The sequence below is a fragment of the Piliocolobus tephrosceles genome, chromosome 6, assembly GCF_002776525.5.
Source record: "Piliocolobus tephrosceles isolate RC106 chromosome 6, ASM277652v3, whole genome shotgun sequence".
NCBI classification, from domain to species: Eukaryota; Metazoa; Chordata; class Mammalia; order Primates; family Cercopithecidae; genus Piliocolobus; species Piliocolobus tephrosceles.
The window spans coordinates 51,917,260-51,936,346 of record NC_045439.1 but is presented as its reverse complement, the minus strand read 5'-3'; the positions used below and the strand labels follow the sequence as shown (position 1 = coordinate 51,936,346).

At 41.2% G+C, this 19,087-nt stretch overlaps 1 pseudogene; it reads left to right on the top strand.

The window, feature by feature from the left end:
- The first annotated feature begins 205 nt into the window (after positions 1–205).
- LOC111554834 overlaps positions 206–19,087 on the top strand; it is a 29,210-nt pseudogene continuing 10,328 nt past the window's right edge.

Genomic DNA, 19,087 nt, shown 5'->3' with positions numbered 1-19,087 from the left:
TTCTGGTACATAGTAGGCTGTGTATTCATATATGATGAATAACTTGAATGCATTTATGAATAAATTACTCTGGGATCCTGTATCCTTCAGATAGTGGTGGGACCCTAAGGCAGTTATGGCTACAGGAAGTATCTATCTGCCTTGGTTCTGGGCCATTCTCTTCTCCGCTTGTCTTCAAACTTGCCTATGTATCCTGTGCCAAGTGATGACTGCATTACTTTCTGCTGTTGAAAATGGGAACCCTAATTGCAAGGAATCCTTGGTTCCTGTGTCTAAAATTGCTCAGAGTGCAGATTTGAAGTACAGCGCATCCAAGAACTGTACTTTTATGGCTCTGGTTATAAAACATGCCACTCTAATTCTGCAAAACCTTGCCACAGCTGCCAGGAAATGCCCCGGAAAGCTGCCATCAAGTGCCTTCTGCAAGCACTGCGGCTGCTGGAAGAGTTTCAGGAGGAAGAGAACCACTTCAAATTTTGGGCTATCTGGAAGATTCTCCATCCTACTCCCTCTACTTGGGAGACTTCTCCATTGTCACCTTGGCTACAATAACTAGCTGAGTAAAAAATAAAAGACATTGCCCTGCTGGGGTTGCTATGTATCCAGGCCAGGTGTATACATGGGGTATTAGGTGATCGCATAGTAGAAGCCAGTACATTCTAATAGATTGATTAAGTCTCATTAATATTGTTTCAGGTTAACAATTAGGAAGTGTGTATCTAAAAATTACATTATACCAAAGAAGATATGCAAGTGGTCAATAAGCACATGAAAAGATACTCACCATCACTAATTATTAGGGAAATGCAAATCAAAACCACAGTGAGATATCACTTCACACCCATTAGAATGGCTGTTATTAAAAAAAAAGTGTAAAAAACAGTGTTTCCAAGAATGTGGAGAAATTGGAACCCTTGTGTGTCACTGGTAGGAATGTAAAACAGTACAGTCACTGTGGAAAACAGTATGGCAGTTCCTAAGAAAATTAAACATAGAATAATCACGTGATCTAGGCATTCCATGTCTAGGTATATATCAAAAAAAGTTGAAAGCAGAGATGCAAACAGATATTTGTTTGTTTGTTTGTTTTTTAACTTTTATTTGTGTATTTTGAGACAAGGTCTCTGTCACCCAGGCTAGAGTGTAGTGGCGCAATCACAACTCACTGTAGGCTTGACCTCATGGCCTCAAGTGACCCTCCCACCTCAGCACCACCGCCTCCCACCCCACCAATGAGTAGTTGGGACTACAGGTGCATGCCTCTACGCACAGCTAATTTTTGTATTTTGTGTAGAGATGGGTTTTGCCACATTGCCCAGGTTGGTCTTGAACTCCTGGGCTCAAGTGATCCATCCACCTTGGCCTCCAAAAGTGCTGGGATTACAGGCATGAGCTACTGCTCCCAGCTTAACTTTTATTTTAGGTTCAGGGGGTTACATGTGCAGATTTGTTGTATGGGTAAATTGCCTATCCCTGAGGTTTGGTGTATGAATGATTCTGTCACCCAAGTAGTGTGCATAATAGCCAATAGGTAGTTTTTCAATCCCCTACCGTGCCCTCCCTGTCAAGTAGTCCCCAGTGTCTATTGTTCCATCCTTGTGTTCATGTGTGCTCAATATTTAGCTCTCACTTATAAGTGAGAACATGTGGTATTTGGTTTTCTGTTCCTGCATGAGTTCACTTAGGATAATGGCCTCTAGCTGCAGCCATGTTGCTGCAAAGGACATGACTTCATTCTTTTTTATGGCTGCATAGTGTTCCGTGGTATATATGCGCCACATTTTCCTCATCTGGTCCACCACAAACAGATATTTGTGTACCAATGTTCATAGCAGCATTATTCACAGTAGCAAAAATGTGTAATCAACCCTAATGTCCGTGGAAAGATGAATGAATAAATGAAACGGATGTAAACATACAAAGGAATATTATTCAGCCTTAAGGAATGAAATTCTGAAATATGCTACAACATGGATGAACCTTACAGGTATTATGCTAAGTGAAATAAGCCAGTTACAAAGGACAAATACTGTATGATTCCACTTATATAAGGTGCCTAGAATAGTCAGATGTCTTTCTTCATAGGGACAGAAAGTAGAACAGTGGTTACCAGGTGCTGGGGGCAGGGGGCAATGAGAAGGAATACATGTGCACAGAGTTTCAGTTTGGGATAATGAAAAAGTTTTGGAGATTGATAGTGGTGGTGGCTGTACAATGGTATGAATGCACTTAATGCCACTTGAATAGTAGGCTTAAAATGTTAAATTTTATGTATATTTCACCACAATAAAAGACCTCTAAAATTATATTATATACATTTGGATCTGACTAATCTATCTCCTTTTAACAATGTACATGGAAAGAAGTAACAATAGTAGTAAATGCTTAGACTTAATGTTTCCTAGGTGCTTTGTATATATTCATGTATTCTTCCAACACCAATAATGAGTCAGCTTCTGTTACGTTCTCCAATTTACAGCTAAGGAAATGGAAACAGAGAAAGGTCACGTGACTTGCCAAGGGTCACACAGCTAGTAAGTGGTGAAGCCAAATCAAACCCAGGCCAGGTAGCGAGACTGTGCCTGCAGCCACTGTGGCATGTTGCCTCTCTGATCCTGTAATGCACAAATATGAGTGCAAGCGGGGCAGCTCACCGAATGTGATCTGCTGTTCTGCCGCGCTGTAGCTCTTTCTTGTCCTGAGTTGACAAGCTCCGACTTGGAGAAGGCCTGCAGCCTCTGAGCAGTGAGGAGTGGAGTATTCTGAACTGTCCCCAGGATTGGGCTCGCAGATGGTTAAACACCAATGTGCGCTTTGCATGGGGCTCCTCTGGGATACGCGTAATTCAAATGACGACAGGAGCATTTCATTTTGTATTGGCTGGTACACAGTCAGTGGAGCAAGCGGGAGCCGGCTGATTTCCAGAGAGACAGAAAGCTCGAAAACTGCAACTGAGAGTCATTTATTCCTTCCACTCCACAGCGTTCTCTCACTGAAGTATAGAAATCAGACTGACATGCGATGGCCAGCTCTTCCATCTGTGGAGGATGCAGCACTCCAGAAAGGCAAGCAGGGATAAGGAGGAGGGGCCCGGATCTGCCCTGAAAATTAGCCATGAAGAGTGATGGTCCCTGCTGTGCTTTGCTATGATTTCAGGATCCCTCATCCCAATCAATTAAGAGGAGGGGGACGGAGTCCAATCATCACATGCAGTTACCTCACCCTATCAAGCCATTATCTGTGAAACTTTTCATTATTTTTGTTGTTGTGGTAATACTAAGAGCTGACATCGAGAGCTGACTACATGCCAGGCACTGTACTAAACACTTTATGCATCTCATATCATTTCCACTCCACCACAACCATTTGAGGGAGGTGGTGTTCTTACCTGCATTTTACAGGCTGAGAGGCCCAGAAAGGTTAAGAAACTGTCCAAGTTCACACACAGAGACAGAGCCAGGATTCAAATCCTGGTCTTTTTGAACCTGTTGCCTATACTACTAACTGCTAAGCTATGCTTTTTGTTATAAAAGAAGAATGTGTTTACATTAATTCTCCGATAGATGGAGAAAAAAGGGTAGGATTCTGTTAGGTTGAAAAGGCTGTTTTGTAGGTCAAAACAGTAAACCATTGTCAATTTAAGATTCTGTAGCTGAGCAACTGATGAATTTTCTCTTTCATACCCTGGTCATGGTAATGGGACTAATATATGTAAAGTTATGAATTACTGTTAGGTTTTGTCATCATCCTGAAAACGAAAGTATCCCTTGATAGCTGGGTTGGAACCCTGGGGTCACCCTTCTCTGTCTAGTCTTGACAGGAAAGGAAGTCCCCAGGGTAGGACAGGGCTGCTGAGGAGACCTCTGCCCACTGTCTAGCATATATGGACAAAGATAGCATGCTCTTTATACTGCTTTTTTGGGGGAGGTGATGGGATCAGTGTATCCTGGAATGCTTCAGGTTTTTTAGTGTTTCTCCTCTCCAAACAGTAAGTCTTTGCATTATTTGATGTCTGAAAAGTTGCCTCTGAATCTCTTTGCTTCATTATCCTAGAGTGTCAATTATATTGTTAATACACACATTCTATGGTGTATGCATGTGTGTACTTATATAGTCATGTACCACATAATGACATCTTGGTCAATGACAGACATATAACGGTGGTCCCATAAGATTATAATACCATATTTCTGCTGTATCTTTTCTATGTTTAGATACACAAATACTTACCATTGTGTTTCAATTGCCTACAGTATTCAGTACAGTAACAAGCTGTACAGGTTTGTAGCCTTGGCCATAGCAATAGGCCATACCACATAGCTTAGGTGTAGTAGGTTATACCCTCTAGGTTTGTGTAAGTACACCCTAATATTTCCACAATGAAGAAATCATTAGCCAGGCATGGTGGCATGTAATCCCAACCACTCAAGAGGCTGAGGTGGAGGACTGCTTGAACCTGTGAGGTTGAGTTTGCAGTGAGGTTGCACCACTGCACTCCAGCCTGGGTGACACAGCGAAACGTCATCTCAAAAACAGAAAAGAAGAAATCACCTAAAGACACATTTCTCAGAACGTATCCCTATTGTTAAGTAATGCATGTATATCGTTACTGTTAACTAAGAAAAACTCTCTTGCTTTCAGAGCAGAGCATTTCTATCTTCCTTCTCACTTTTACAAAAACAGGCTAAAATAAGTTTTTATAATAACACATTGAAAGATTGAAATTTTTTTCATAGGTAGAATGGAAGGTAAAAATTTTTTAAAAGATTAAAGTTTTTAAAAAGGAAGGAAAAATTTTTTATACCAATCCACCAAATGGAAAAAGGAAGGAAATCCTGACACGTGCTAAAACATGGGTAAAGCTTGAGGACATTGTGCTAAGTGAAATAAGCCAATCACAGGAGGACAAACACTGTATTATTTCCCTTATATGAGTAGTCAAACCTATAGAAAGTAGAGTGGTGATTGTCAGGGCATAGGGGTTGTAAAAAGAGTGGGAAATGAAGGGTTTTTGGTGGCCAGGCATGGTGGCTCATGCCTGTAATCCCAGCACTTTGGGAGACTGAGGCAGCAGGATCACTTGAGCCCAGAGGTTCGAGAGCAGCCTGGGCAACATAGTGAGAACCTGTCTCTAAAATAAATAAATAGGAAAAAATATGAAAAAGAGTTCTTGTTCAGTGAGTATAGAGTTTCAGTTTTGCAAGGTTCCATTTTGCAAGATGAAAAGGTTCTGGAGATTGGTTGTACAACAATATAAATATACTTAACACTACCAAGCAGTATCCTTAAAAGTGTTGAAGATGGTAAATTTTATGTTATGTGTATTTTACCATAATTTTTAAAACTTTAAATGAAAAACAAATTCAGTTTTCCCAAGATTTCTTTTTTTTTTCCTAAGATGGAGTCTTGTTCTGTTGCCCAGGCTAGAGTGCAGTGGCATGATCTCAGCTCACTGCAGCCTCCGCCTCCCAGGTTCAAGTGATTCTCCTGCCTCAGCCTCCCGAGTAGCTGGGATTACAGGCATGTGCCACCACACCCAGCCAATTTTTGTATTTTTAGTAGAGGTGGGGTTTCACCATGTTGGCCAGGCTGGTCTTGAACTCCTGACTTCAGGTGATCCCCCCACCTTGGGAGATCCCCAAAGTGCTGGGATTACAGGTGTGAGCCACCATGCTCGACCCAAGATTTTTTATTACATGGGAAGATATACAGATGGTCTATAAAATGATTTTAGAATTCAAAAGCAAAAGTGAAGACCTAGTAAGATAGAGACTTATTCCTCTTTTTAAACAGCTAGTCCTTGAGAATTAAGGGGCTCTTTAAATAGAGAAAGCTAATTGACACTTTTTCTTTCTTGTGATGTCAGAAATATGACATTTTACCCATAAGCATTTATAGGATTTTAACGCCTTAGTTGTAAGCTCCTTCCAGAACAAATAAACATGTAGCTTTAAAAATATAACTGACAGCAATTCCTAGGCAAGTCCTAGTTCTGGGTTGGGCTTAGAGCCAGTGGACTAGGGCAGCATGTGACCTATGGAGACACCAGCTGGGGTGGCTAAGGAAGTGCTTGTGCCACTCTCCCTTAACCCCAAGCAGCACAGCTTACAACAAAGAAAGTGACTCCTTCCTTCTGCTTGAGGAGAGCAGAGCAAAGAATAAAGAGAACTTTGTCTTGCCTCTTGGATATTAGCTCAGCCTCAATAGAATAGGGCACTGGGCAGAGTTGTGAGACCCCCATTCTAGGCCTTAGCTCCCAGATAAATCTCTGTACATACCCAGGACCAGAAGGGAACTCGCTGCCTTGAAGGGAAAGACTCAGTCCTGGCAGCATTCTGTACCTACTGACCAAAGAGCCCCTGGGCACTGAATAACCAACAGAAATACCCAGGAAATACTCCATGGGCTTTGGGTGAGCCTCTGAGATGTACTGGCTTCAGGTGAGACTCAGCACATTCCCAGCTGTTGTAGCTATGATGAAAGACTCCTTCTGCTTGAGAAAAGCAGAGGGAAAAGTAAAGGGGACTTTGTCTCACACCTTAGGTATCAGCTTGTCCAAAGGCGGGTAGAGCAACAAAGGGGTTCTTGGGGTCCTGGCCTCAGCTCTTGGATGGCGTTTCTGGACCTGCCCTGGGCCAGAGGGGAGCCCATTGCTCTGCAGGAGGAGCCCCTTTCCTGGCAGCATTCACCACAAGCCCACTGAAGAGTCCTCGGACTTTTAAGTGAACGTTGGTGGTGGCTTGGCAGAACTCCCCAAGGGCCAGTGGTGATGGTGGCCCCTGGGAGGGGCTTCTTTGCCTGTGGAAAGGGGAGGGAAGAGCAGGAAGAATTTGTCTTGCAGTTTGAGGGCCAACTTAGCCACAGTAGAATGGAACACCAGGTAGATTTCTAAGGTTTTTGACTCTAATCCATAATAACGTCTCTGGACCTGCCTGGATGGAGGTCCTGCCCTAAAGGGAAGGACACAAACCTGACTGACTTCTCCACCCACTGATTATAGATCCCTAGGGCCTTAAGCGAACATAGGCAATAGCCAGGTAGTGGTTACAGTGAACCTTGGGTGAGATCCAGTGCTATGCTGGCTTCAGGTCTAACCCAGTGCAGTCCCAGTGGTGGTAGCCACAGTGGTACTTGTGTCACCCCACTCTGAGCTCCAGGCAGCTCAGCACAGAAAAAGAGACTCCATTTGTTTGGGAGAAAATAAGGGAAGAGAACAAAAACCTCTGCCTAATAATCCAGAGAATTCTTCCAGGTCTTATCCAAGACCATCAACATAGTACCTTACATCAACATAGTACCTTTACGAATCTGCAAGAACCACAGCATTATTGGGCTTGGGGCTTAAGTCCTTTGAATACCTGGAAAGCCTTTCCAAGAAAGACAGGCACGAACAAGCCCAGACTGTGGAGACTACAATAAATACCTAACTCTTCAATGCCCAGACACCAAAGAACATCCACAAGCATCAAGACCATCCAGGAAAACATGACCTCACCAAACAAACTAAGTAAGACACCAGGACCAATCCTGGAGAAATAGAGATATGAGACCTTTCAGACAGAGAGTTCAAAATAGCTGTTTTGAGGAAATTTAAAGAAATTCAAGATAACATAGAGAAGGAATTCAGAATTCTATCAGATAAATTTAACAAAGAGATTAAAATAATAAGAAAGAATCAAGAAGAAATTCTAGAGTTGAAAACTGCAACTGACACATTGAAGAATGCATCACTCTCTTGATAGCAAAACTGATCAAGCAGAAGAATGAATTATGTCAGGTGTGGTGGCTCACACCTGTAATCCTGGCACTTTGGGAGACCGAGGCAAGAGGATCGCTTGAGCCCAGGAGTTTGAGATCAGCCTGTGCAACATAGCAAGACTATACACACTCTCTGTCTCGGTGTGTGTGTATATGAAATATATATATATATATATATATATATATATATATATGAAATCTTGTAGGCATGCTTCATTATTTTTTATTCTTTTTTTCTTTTGTCTCTTCCGACTGCATTTTCAAATAGCCTATCTTCAAGCTCACTAATTCTACAGGCCAATATCACTGATTAATATGGATGCAAAAATCCTCAACAAAATATTAGCAAACCTAATTCGACAACACATTAAAAAGATCATTCATCATGGCCAAGCTTTATCCCAGGGATGTAAGGATGTTTCAGCATATGCAAATCAATCAATGTGATACATCACATCAGCAAAATGAAGGACACAAACCATATGATCATTTCAATTGATGCTGAAAAAGCATATGATAAAATTCAGCATCCATTCATGATAAAAATCCTCTACAAACTAGGTATAGAAGGAACATACCTCAGCATAATAAAAGCCAACTGCAACAGACCCACAGCTGTTATCATAATGAATGGGGAAAAATGGAAAGTCTTTCCTCCAAGATCTGGAACATGACAAAGATGCTCACTTTTAGCACCATTATTCAGCAAAGTACTAGAAGTCCTAACCAGAGCAATAAGACAAGAGAAAGAAGTAAAGGGCATCCAAATTGGAAAGGAAGAAATCAAATTATCCTGGTTTTCAGATGATATGATCTTATATTTTGAAAATTTAGGTTCCACCAAAAAAACTATCAGAACTGACAAACTTAGTAAAGTTGCAGGATACAAAATCGACATACAAAATTCAGTAGCACTTTTTTTTTTTTTTTTTTTTTTTTGAGATGGAGTCTCGCTCTGTCACCCAGGCTGGAGTGCAGTGGTGTAATCTTGGCTAACTGCGACCTCTGCCTCCTGGGGTCAAGCAATTCTCCTGCCTCAGCCTCCTGAGTAACTGGAATTACAGGTGTGCACGACCATGCCCAGTTAATTTTTGCATTTTTAGTAGAAATGGGGTTTCACCATGTTGGCCAGGCTGGTCTCAAACTCCTGACCTCAGGTGATCCACCCACCTTGGCCTCCCAGTGTGCTGGGATTACAGGCATGAGCCACTGCCCCTGGCCAAAATTCAGTAGCATTTCTATATGCCAACAGTGAACAATCTGAAAAACAATTTTTTTTAAAAATCCCATTTACAATAGCCACAAATAAAATTAAATATATGGGAATTAACTTATCCAAAGAAGTGAAGGATCTCTACAATGAAAATGATAAAACTATAAAATACTGATTAAAAAATTGAAGAGGGCATTAAAAAAATGGAAAGATATTCCATGTTCATTGATTGGAAGAATCAAAATTGTTAAAATGTCCATACTACCTAAAGCAAATCTAAAGACTCAATGCAATCCCTATCAAAACATCAATGACGTTTTTCACAGAAATAGAAAAAAAAAATCCTAAAATTTAAATGGAACCACAAAAGACCCAGAATAGCCAAAGGTATCCTAAGCAAAAAGAACAAAACTGGAGGAATCACATTACCTGACTTCAAATTATGCTACGGAGCTACAGTAACCAAAAATGCATGATACTTGCATAAAAGTAGACATGTAGGCCAATGGAACAGAACAGAGAATCCAGAAACAAACCTGTGCATGTACAGTGAACTAATTTTTGACAAATGTACCGAGAACATACATCGGGGAAAGGACAGTCTCTTCAATACATAGTGCTGGGAAAATTGGATGTCCATATGCAGAAGAATGAAACTAGACCCCTATCTCTCGCCACGTACAAACATCAAATCAAAGGGGGTTAAAGACTCAAATGTAAGAACTCAAACTATGAAACTATTACAAAAAATACTGGGGAGATTCTCCAGGACATTGATCTGGGCAAAAATTTTCTTGAGTAATACTCTATAAGTACAGGCAACCAAAGCAAAAATGGACAAGTGGGATTGCATCAAGTTAAAAAGGTTCTGCATAGCAAAGGAAACAACCAAGTGAAGAGTCAATCCACTGAATGGGGGAAAATATTTGCAAACTACCCATCTGACAAGGGATTAATGACCAAAATATATAAGGAGCTCAAACAACTCTGTAGGAAAAAATCTGAGTAGACATTTCTCAAAAGAAGACATGCAAATGGCAAACAGGCATATGAAAAGGTGCTCAACATCACTGATCATCAGAGAAATACAAATCAAAACTACAATGAGGTATCATCTCACCCCAGTTAAAATGGCATGTATGCTGCTGAGGATGTGAAGAAAAGGAAACCCTTGTACACTCTTGGTGAGAATGTAAGTTAGTAGAACCCTATAGAAAACAGTATGGAGGTTCCTCAAAAAACTAAAAATAGAGCTACCATATGACCCAGCAATCCCACTGCTGGGTATATACCCAAAAGAAAGAAAATCAGTATATTGAGGAAACACCTCCACTCCGTGTTTGTTGCAGCACTGTTCGTAATAGCCAAGATTTGGAAACAACCTAAGTGTCCATTAACAGATGAATAGGCCAGGCGCGGTGGCTCACACCTGTAATCCCAGCACTTTGGGAGGCCCAGGTGGGTGGATCACCTGAGGTCAGGAGTACAAGACCAGCCTGGCCATCATAGTGAAATCTGTCTCTACTAAAAGACAAAAATTAGCCAGGTATGGTGGCAGGCATCTGTAATCCCAGCTGCTTGGGAGGCTGAGGCAGGAGAATCAGTTGAACCCGGGAGGTGGAGGTTGCAGTGAGCCCAGATTGCGCCACTGTACTCCAACCTGGGCGACAGAGGGAGACTCCGTCTCAAAAAACAAAACAAAACAAAACAAAACAAACAAAAAAACCCAGATGAATGGATAAAGAAAATACAGTACATATAGACAATAAAGCACTACTCAGTTGTTAAAAAAGAATGAGATCCTATCATTTGCAACAACATGGACAGAACTGGAGATCATTATCTAAGTGACATAAACCAGGCACAGAAAGACAAACATCACATGTTCTCATTTATTTGTGGGAGCTAAAAATTAAAACAATTGGACTGATGGATAGTGAATAGAAGGATGGTTACCAGAGGGTGGGAAGGATAGTAGGATAGCGAGGGGGAAGTAGGAATAGTTAATGGGTACAAAAAGTACTCAGTGTCTACCAGGCTGGTGTCGAACTCCTGACCTCAAGTGATTCACTTGTCTTGGCTTCCCAAAGTGCTGGAAACACAGGCATGAGCCACTGTGCCTGGACTTTCTTTTCTTTTCTTTTTTTAATGTGACATGAGGTCTCACTCTATCACCCAGGCCCCAGTTAGAAAGAATAAGTAAGACCTACTATTTGATAGCACAACAGGGTAACTATAATCAATAATAACTTAATTGTACATTTAAAAATAAAAGAGACTGGGTGAGGTGGCTCATGCCCGTAATCCCAGCACTTTAGGAGACCAAGATGAGTGGATCACTTGAGGTCAGGAGTTTGAGACCAGTCTGGCCAACATGGCGAAACACCGTCTTCATTAAAAAATACAAAAATTATCTGGGTGTGGTGGTACGTGTCTGTAATCCCAGCTACTCAGGAGGCTGAAGCAGGAGAATTGCCTGAACCCGGGAGGCAGAGGGAGCAGGGAGCCGGGATCGTGCCATTGAACTCCAGCCTGGACAACAGAGCATGACTCCGTCTCAAAAACCTAAAAACTAAAAGAGGCTAGGTGTGGTGGCTTAGGCCTAGAATCTCAGCACTTTGGGAGATCGAGGCAGGAGGATCACTTGAGCCCAGGAGTTCGAGACCAGCCTGGCAATATAGTTAAACCTTGTTTCTACAAAAAAAAAAATTAAAAAAAAAATTAACCAAGAGTGGTGGTGTATGCCTGTAGTCTCAGCACCTCAGGAGACTGAGGTGGGGGGATTGCTTGAGTATAGTTGGATTGTTTGTAACACAAAGGATAAATGCTTCAGGGGATGGATGCCCCCCCAGCCCCGCCCTTTTTTTTTTTGAGATGGAGTTTCACTGTGTTGCCAGGCTGGAGTGCAATGGTGCGATCTCCAGTCACTGGAACCTCTCCCTCCCAGGTTCAAGCAATTCTGCTGCCTCAGCCTCCCAAGTAGGCGCCACCACACCCGGCTAATTTTTGTATTTTTAGTAGAGATGGGGTTTTGCCAGGTTGGCCAGGCTGGTCTCAAACTCCTGACCTCAAGTGATCAACCTGCCTCGGCCTCCCAAAGTGTTGGGATTACAGGCGTGAGCCACTGTGTGCGGCCTTTTTGTTTTGTTTTGTTTTTAATTTGAGACAAGGTCTCACTCTGTTACCCAGGCCCCAATCTTGTATGCAGTGGCATGATCTCGGCTTCCTGCAGCCTCCACCTCCTGGGCTCAAGTGGTCCTCCCACCTCAGCCTCTGAAGTAGCTGGGACCACAGGTGCCCATCACCACACTTCGCTAATTTTTTGTATTTTTCATAGAGACGGGGTCTTGCTATGTTGCCCAGGCTGGTCTTGAACTCCTGAGCTCAAGTGATCTGCTAGCCTCGGCCTCCCAAAGTGCTGGGACTATAGTCATGAGCCACCATGCCTGGCCATAATGCAGAATTTCATACTGTTAGACATATTTTAAAACATAGCGACTCTGAATGCAAGCTTTTTGTCCTTCTCTCCATGCCTAAATACCCTCACAGGTAGTTTTCACAAAAAGCAGAATCATATTTATATCTTACATTAACTTCAATACTGCTAACTTAAAGTGCCTGAAAGAGTTGCTTTTTTATATCTGTTATTGAGATGGCATTTATATCTGTTGTTATTATACCTTTGTTCTTAAAATGAAAAAGGATCAAAAATATTTTCTATAGCTGTTTGGGGTAACAATCAAACATCACTGCTCATACGGTATGAGTAGAGGCTTCGTGAACACAGGTACAGGTGTAAAGGGTAGGAGATTAATACAGTCACAGATATTTTATGAGAATAAGGTAATTATGATGTGTCAGAAATGAGTAGGTCAGAAATTCTAATGTAATGAATACAAGCAAATACTATCTGTAATTAAGAAACTTAAAGATCAAGGAACCTAAACAAAGTCTTCAAAGCCTTTAAGACATGATTAACTTCTTAGGTGGGACTATATGATACATACTTTGTTCTCAGTTATTCTATATTTAATACCATGTATTGAATACAAGTACTGAATACATACTGGTGACACCTCTCTAGAGGTAGGTAGACTATCAGTGCAGGTCATAAGCCAAATTTCTCAAGTTATCTTTTGAGGCTTTGAAAAATTTGTTTCCTATTTCTCTTTCTCCGAATTATATTTCGCATTGCTATGACCTTGTCATTTTATGACTTCATTTTATTGCTAGTCAATAACCATGAGTGACTAAAACTATCTTTTCTTTTTTTTCTTTCTTTCTTTTCTTTTTTTTTTTTTTGAGATGGAGTCTCACTCTGTAGCCCAGGCTGGACTGTAGTGGGCTCACTACAATCTCGGCAGTGAGCCGAGATACCATCTGTAAGAAAAGATTAAATCCTTTAAAAAACAAAAAAACAAAAAAACTAGCAGTTCAGCCCAGGCACGGTGGCTCACGCCTGTTCTCCCAGCACTTTGGGAGGCCCAGGCAGGTGGATTGCCTGGGGTCAGGAGTTTGAGACCAGTCTGGTCAACATGGCAAAACCCTGTCTCTACAAAAAAGACAAAAATTAGCTGGGTGTGGTGGCGCACGTCTGTAATCCCAGCTACTCAGGAGACTGAGGCAGGAGAATAGCTTGAACCCGGGAGGCGGAGGTTGCAGTGAGCCGAGATCGCACCACTGCACTCCAGCCCGAGCGACAGAGCGAGACTCCGTCTGAAAAATAAATGAATTTTAAAAAATAACAAACTAGTAGTTCTGAGAGCCCCAGGAACCATTCATTTATTCACTCAACATTTACTATGTGCCTTTTCTTTGCCAGAGACTGTAGTGTTGATAACGTGAATTAAACATGGTTCTAGACTTTGAAAGACCTACTGCTAGTAGAGGGAGAGAAATAAAAAGAAGTAGCTAACAACAACAAAACAACGTAATTTTAATAAAATGCTTTCATGGATGAATAGACAAGAGCTAACATTTATTGTCAGGCACTGTATAAAGGGCTCTGTATCAACAATCAAATTCAATAATCAAAGTCAGTGTTGATCATCAAATTTAACCCATATAATAGGGACATGTGGTAAGTGCTATTATTTTCCTTATTTTATAGATGAAGAAACTGAGCTCAGAGAAGTTTAAAGATGTGCCTGAGTTAGTAAGTAGTAGAGCTGGGTTCAAACCAGTGACCTCTAGCAGTTGAGGAAAAGTCCATGAAAACATGACTCTCAGAAAACAATTAGTGCTTGAGTCCAGGAGTTAGAGGCCAGTCTGGGCAACATAGGAGACCCTGTCTCTACAAATAATTTAAAAAATTAGCCAGATGTCATGGCCCACAACCATGGTTCCAGCTACTTAGGAGGCTGAGGTGGGAGGATCACCTGAGTCTGGGAGGTCGAGGCTGTAATTGCGCCATTGCACTCCGGCCTGGGCAACAGAGCAAGACCCTACCCTGTAAATTAGGTATTTCCTGGTATGAAGGCTAGAAGTGATGAGTGAGGGTAGGGCAGTCCCGGAAAGAGAGAAGATGGTGCAAGAGTTTGGGAGACAGGACCCCTGGGGCCTGTTAGGGACGCAGGGAGCGGTTGGTGGAGCACTGGGTGAGGGGTGGGGTGGAGAGGGGAGAGAAGGCTGGAGAAGCAGCAGGGCCCAGAGCACAGGCCCCATGTGTCCTATTGAGGAATGGCAGGTTTGTTCCATGAAAGGCACTTAAGCAGGAGAGTGACAGAATCAGATGGGCATTTCAGAAAAATTGTTCTGGCAGCAGTGTGGATTAGAGAAAAGGAGGCAGGAAACTATTTGTCTCTTTGTCTCGGGAGACCAGGAAAGTAATCCTGCTCCTGAGAATTTAGCCTGGAGAAACTCTCAAACATCTGTTCAAAAACAGCAATGCTCCACTGTTTGTATTAGCAAAAAACCCTAAATGTTCTTCCACAGAGAATAAATAAATAAATTGTAGTATAGAGCCATAATAGAATACCATATGGTACTTAACATGAATGAATTAGGGCAACATGTGGCAAAAAGAAGAAAAAACAAAATTGAGTGAAGGAAGCAGGCTGCAGAGCATGTATGCAGTATGATGTTGTTTTAGTAAAGCTTAAAAACCTACAAAGCAGCACTTTGAATTGTTTATGAACATATAAATGTCTAGAGAAAATATTAACATATATGAGATTCATAATAGCAAATTCATGAGACTGCCCTGGGAAAGGGGGACTCAGGAACTAGGGGACGAGCTAGTCAAGGTGGGTTTCAATACCTATATTTATATATAATATGTATTAATACATATGTAGTAAGTAGTGGAGCTGGATTCAAACCAGTGACCTCTGGTAGTTGAAATATACATTAAATACATAAATTTATATATATTTCTTTAAATAAATTGGCAAACGTAATGTTGAGATGTTGATAAAACTAGTAGAACACAATTGTTTATTATTCTCTATACTCAACTATATATTTGAAACAGATTGTGTCGTTTTTAAAAAGTGAAGCTTAGACCCAAAAGCGAAAGAACAGAGAGAAAGAAAGAAAAGAAAGCAAGCACTCTGGAAGCAGTGCAGCCAAGATAGGGAGCTGGGAGATAGACCCCGCGTTGTCCTCCAAGAAGTGGCGTGATCTGGTGCAGTGGCAGCAGGAAGGGGAGGCCGTGGGAAGCAGGTGGGCTGTCGGGTCATGGGAAGTGGGGGAGGCAGTGGAATCCAAATGACTCCCAGCATTTTGGCTGGTGTGGCTGAGTGGGTGGACAAGCCAATCATCAAGAAAGGGAATGCACGAGAAGTAACAGGTTTGGCTGGGCTGTGATGCACAAAGATCGGTTTCAGACTTGTTCAGTTTGATATTCTTCCAGGAAGAAACATCCAATATGCAATATGATTTTTAGGCTGGGGGTTCAAGGTCTGGGACAGAAATAGAAATTCGGTCATCACCAGCATTTGGGGGAAACCATGATAATTATGAGATTATAAGTCTTAATTTAACAAAAATGCACATATATACTATGCACAACAACTAAAATGTTTTGTTTTGCTTGTTTTTGTTTTTTAAAGAGACAAGGTCTCACTCTGTTGTCCAGGCTGGAGTGCAGTGGTGCTGTCATAGCTTGCTGCAGCTTTGGACTCCTGGGCTCAAGTGATCCTCTCACTCAGCCTCCTGAGTGGCTGGGACTACAGGCACAAACTACCATGCCTGGCTAATTTTTAAATTTTTTGTAGAGATGGAGTCTTGCTATGTTGTCCAGGCTGGTCTTGAACTTCTGGCCTCAAGTGACCTTCCTGCCTTGGCCTCCCAAGTGCTGGAGTTATGGGAGTGAACCACAGCACCTGGCTAAAATATGTTTGAATGGAAGATGAGCTCAGGTCCGAGAAGTATCATATGTAAGTAAAATACTAATCCTGACTTTTACAGTTTGTATTAGAAATTTTAAAAGTAGTAACCTGCCCCATTGCCTATGATGTGGAGTATTATGTGGTCTGAAGGAACTTAATAATGATCCACCATCAAAAAAGCATTGCCAACTCACCAATGGGAAACGAACCTGATATTGGCAACCCAGCTAATGCTCAGAATCACCTGGGGAATCTACAAAAGCAATGCAGAATTCAGGCTGACTGAACCAGCATCCTGGGGGCAGGGCCTAGGAATCAGAATTTTGAAAAGCTCCATGATCAGGCTGGTCATTGGTTGGGTGTAGGAGATGCAGTAACAGTTCCTGGACAGCAGTTGCCATCTGCCTTCGTGGGGCCTGTCTGCCTCTGTGTGATGCTCCGCTGGGACCTTGGAAAAGTCATTTCAACTCTTTGTTTCTTGGTTTTTTCCATAAATGGGAATAAAAATAGTACCTACTCTTGGGTTAGTTGTAAGGTTTAAATGATTTAATTTATGTCAACTACTTATATTAGGGTTGGCACAATAGTATAAACATGCCATAAAAGATAGTTACTATTTTTTATTAACGTATATGCCACAAGTGTACTGGCACACCATTTCTACTACTATTTTTTGTTAATAAAAATATTCTAATAATATTTTTTAAAAGAATAATATTCTATAGTTGAGTCTTTTGTGCTAAGATTGTCACTTCTTCTATCTTGTAAGCCTCCTGAGGTTTTTGCCTTGCCTGTTTTATTTCTCTGGCACAGGACATTTATCCTGGAGCTATTGGAAACATGGAGGCATATTTTATGCACCAACTAGCCCGAGGGAGTTTTGGCATTCAATAGTAGGTGGATTCTTATTCAAATGGTTTATTACTCTCCAGGTGCCTCAGCAGACCTGATAATATTCAGAGTTTCTGGCAGCTTCAGAGGCAGTATTTCATTGGTTAAGAAAATTGCTTCTAAGCAAATCTGGTTTGTTGAACTTCAGGCCCGTGCATGCCCTAAAGATCTAATTATATGGACTTAAACTGAGTTAGAAATATTGTATTCCACCCAGATTTTTGAAGGGAAGATTCCCCATATTATTTTGGTATACATAGAGTATTAATCCAAAAAGATGCATAAAGATGAAAAATAACACATGTACATTATAGACATACTCTTAACCAATCTTACTAATCACCTCACGGTAACCATGCATCTTGTGTATATTTTGTGAATACCATGATGACTCATCTTGACAGAGTTCCTTCCTTTGAGCTGGAGATGCAAGGTTAAAAAAAAGAATTTTCCTCTACAGTGAAAGTTACTCAGTAGTTTTAACTTCATGAGAAGCTAATAATTATAAGATTTTTACCTATTAAGTGGTTAATTAATTCTAAACAATTACTAAAGCACATTTGGAGAGCTAAGAGAAAATATAGCCAAGTGAGAGAGGGAATGAAATGATGCAACATTAAAATTTCAACACAGAATAAAAATGCTCAACCTTACTAGTCATTAGGGGAATGCAAAGTAAAACCAAACCACAGGGAAATACCACTACATACTTACTAGAATGACTACAATCAGAAAAACTGACAATCAACTGTTGACAAGGTTGTGGAGGAACTGGACCTCTCAAATACTGCTGGTGAAAATGCAAAACGGTACAACCACTTTGGAAATCAGTTTGACAGTTTCTTATCAAGTTGAACTATGCTACTATTTATCCCAGCAGTCTCACTCTCAGGTATTTACCCAAGAGAGATGAAAATTTAAAACAAAAACCTTTATGCAAATACTTATAGCAGCTTTATTCATAATTATCCCAACCTAGAAACAACCCAAATGTCCTTCAATGGGTGAATGAATAAATAATCTCTGGTATATCCACGTGGAAGGCTGAATAATGACCCCTCAGATAATATCATGTCCTGATACCTGGAACCTGTGAATGTAACCTTATATGGCAAAGAAAAAGAAAAAAAAAGGACTGCAAATGTGATTAAGATAAGGATCCTGGCATGGGGAGATTTCATGTATCTTTATAAATGGAAGTTAAGGGGAGATTTGACTCTAGACAGACAGAAGAGGAGGCACTATGACCAGAGAGGCAAAGATTGGAGTGATGTGGCCATAAGCCAAGGAATGCTGGCAGCCATCAGTAGCTGACCAGGAACAGATTAGCCCCTAAAATTTCCAGTTGGTTTCCCTAAAACCAACACCTTGATTTTAGTCCAGTAATACTGATTTTGGACTTCTGTTCTCCAGAACTGTGAGAGAATAAATTTCTGTTGCTTTAAGCTATCAATGTGCTAATTTCTTATAGCAGCCTTAAGAAACTAATGCCCCACACAATAGAATACTATTCAGTGATAAAAAAGGAACCAATTATTGATATATGCAACAACATGAATGAATCTCTGATGCATTATGCTTAGTGAAAGAAACACACTCAAAAGGCTATACACTGTATGATTTCATTTCTATAACATCCTTGTAAAGGCAAAACTACAGGAATCAAGAACAGATCCGTGGTTACTGGAGTTAAGGTTGATTATGAAGGAGCAGTCTAAAGAAGATTTTTAGGATGACAGAACTGTTTTTGTTTTGTTTTGTGTTTTTAAGACAGAGTCTCGCTCTGTCACCTAGGCTGGAGTGCTGTGGCACAGTCTCAGCTCACTGCAACCTCTACTTCTGGATTCAAGTGATTCTTCTGCCTCAGGCTCCCAAGTAGCTGGGATTACAGGTG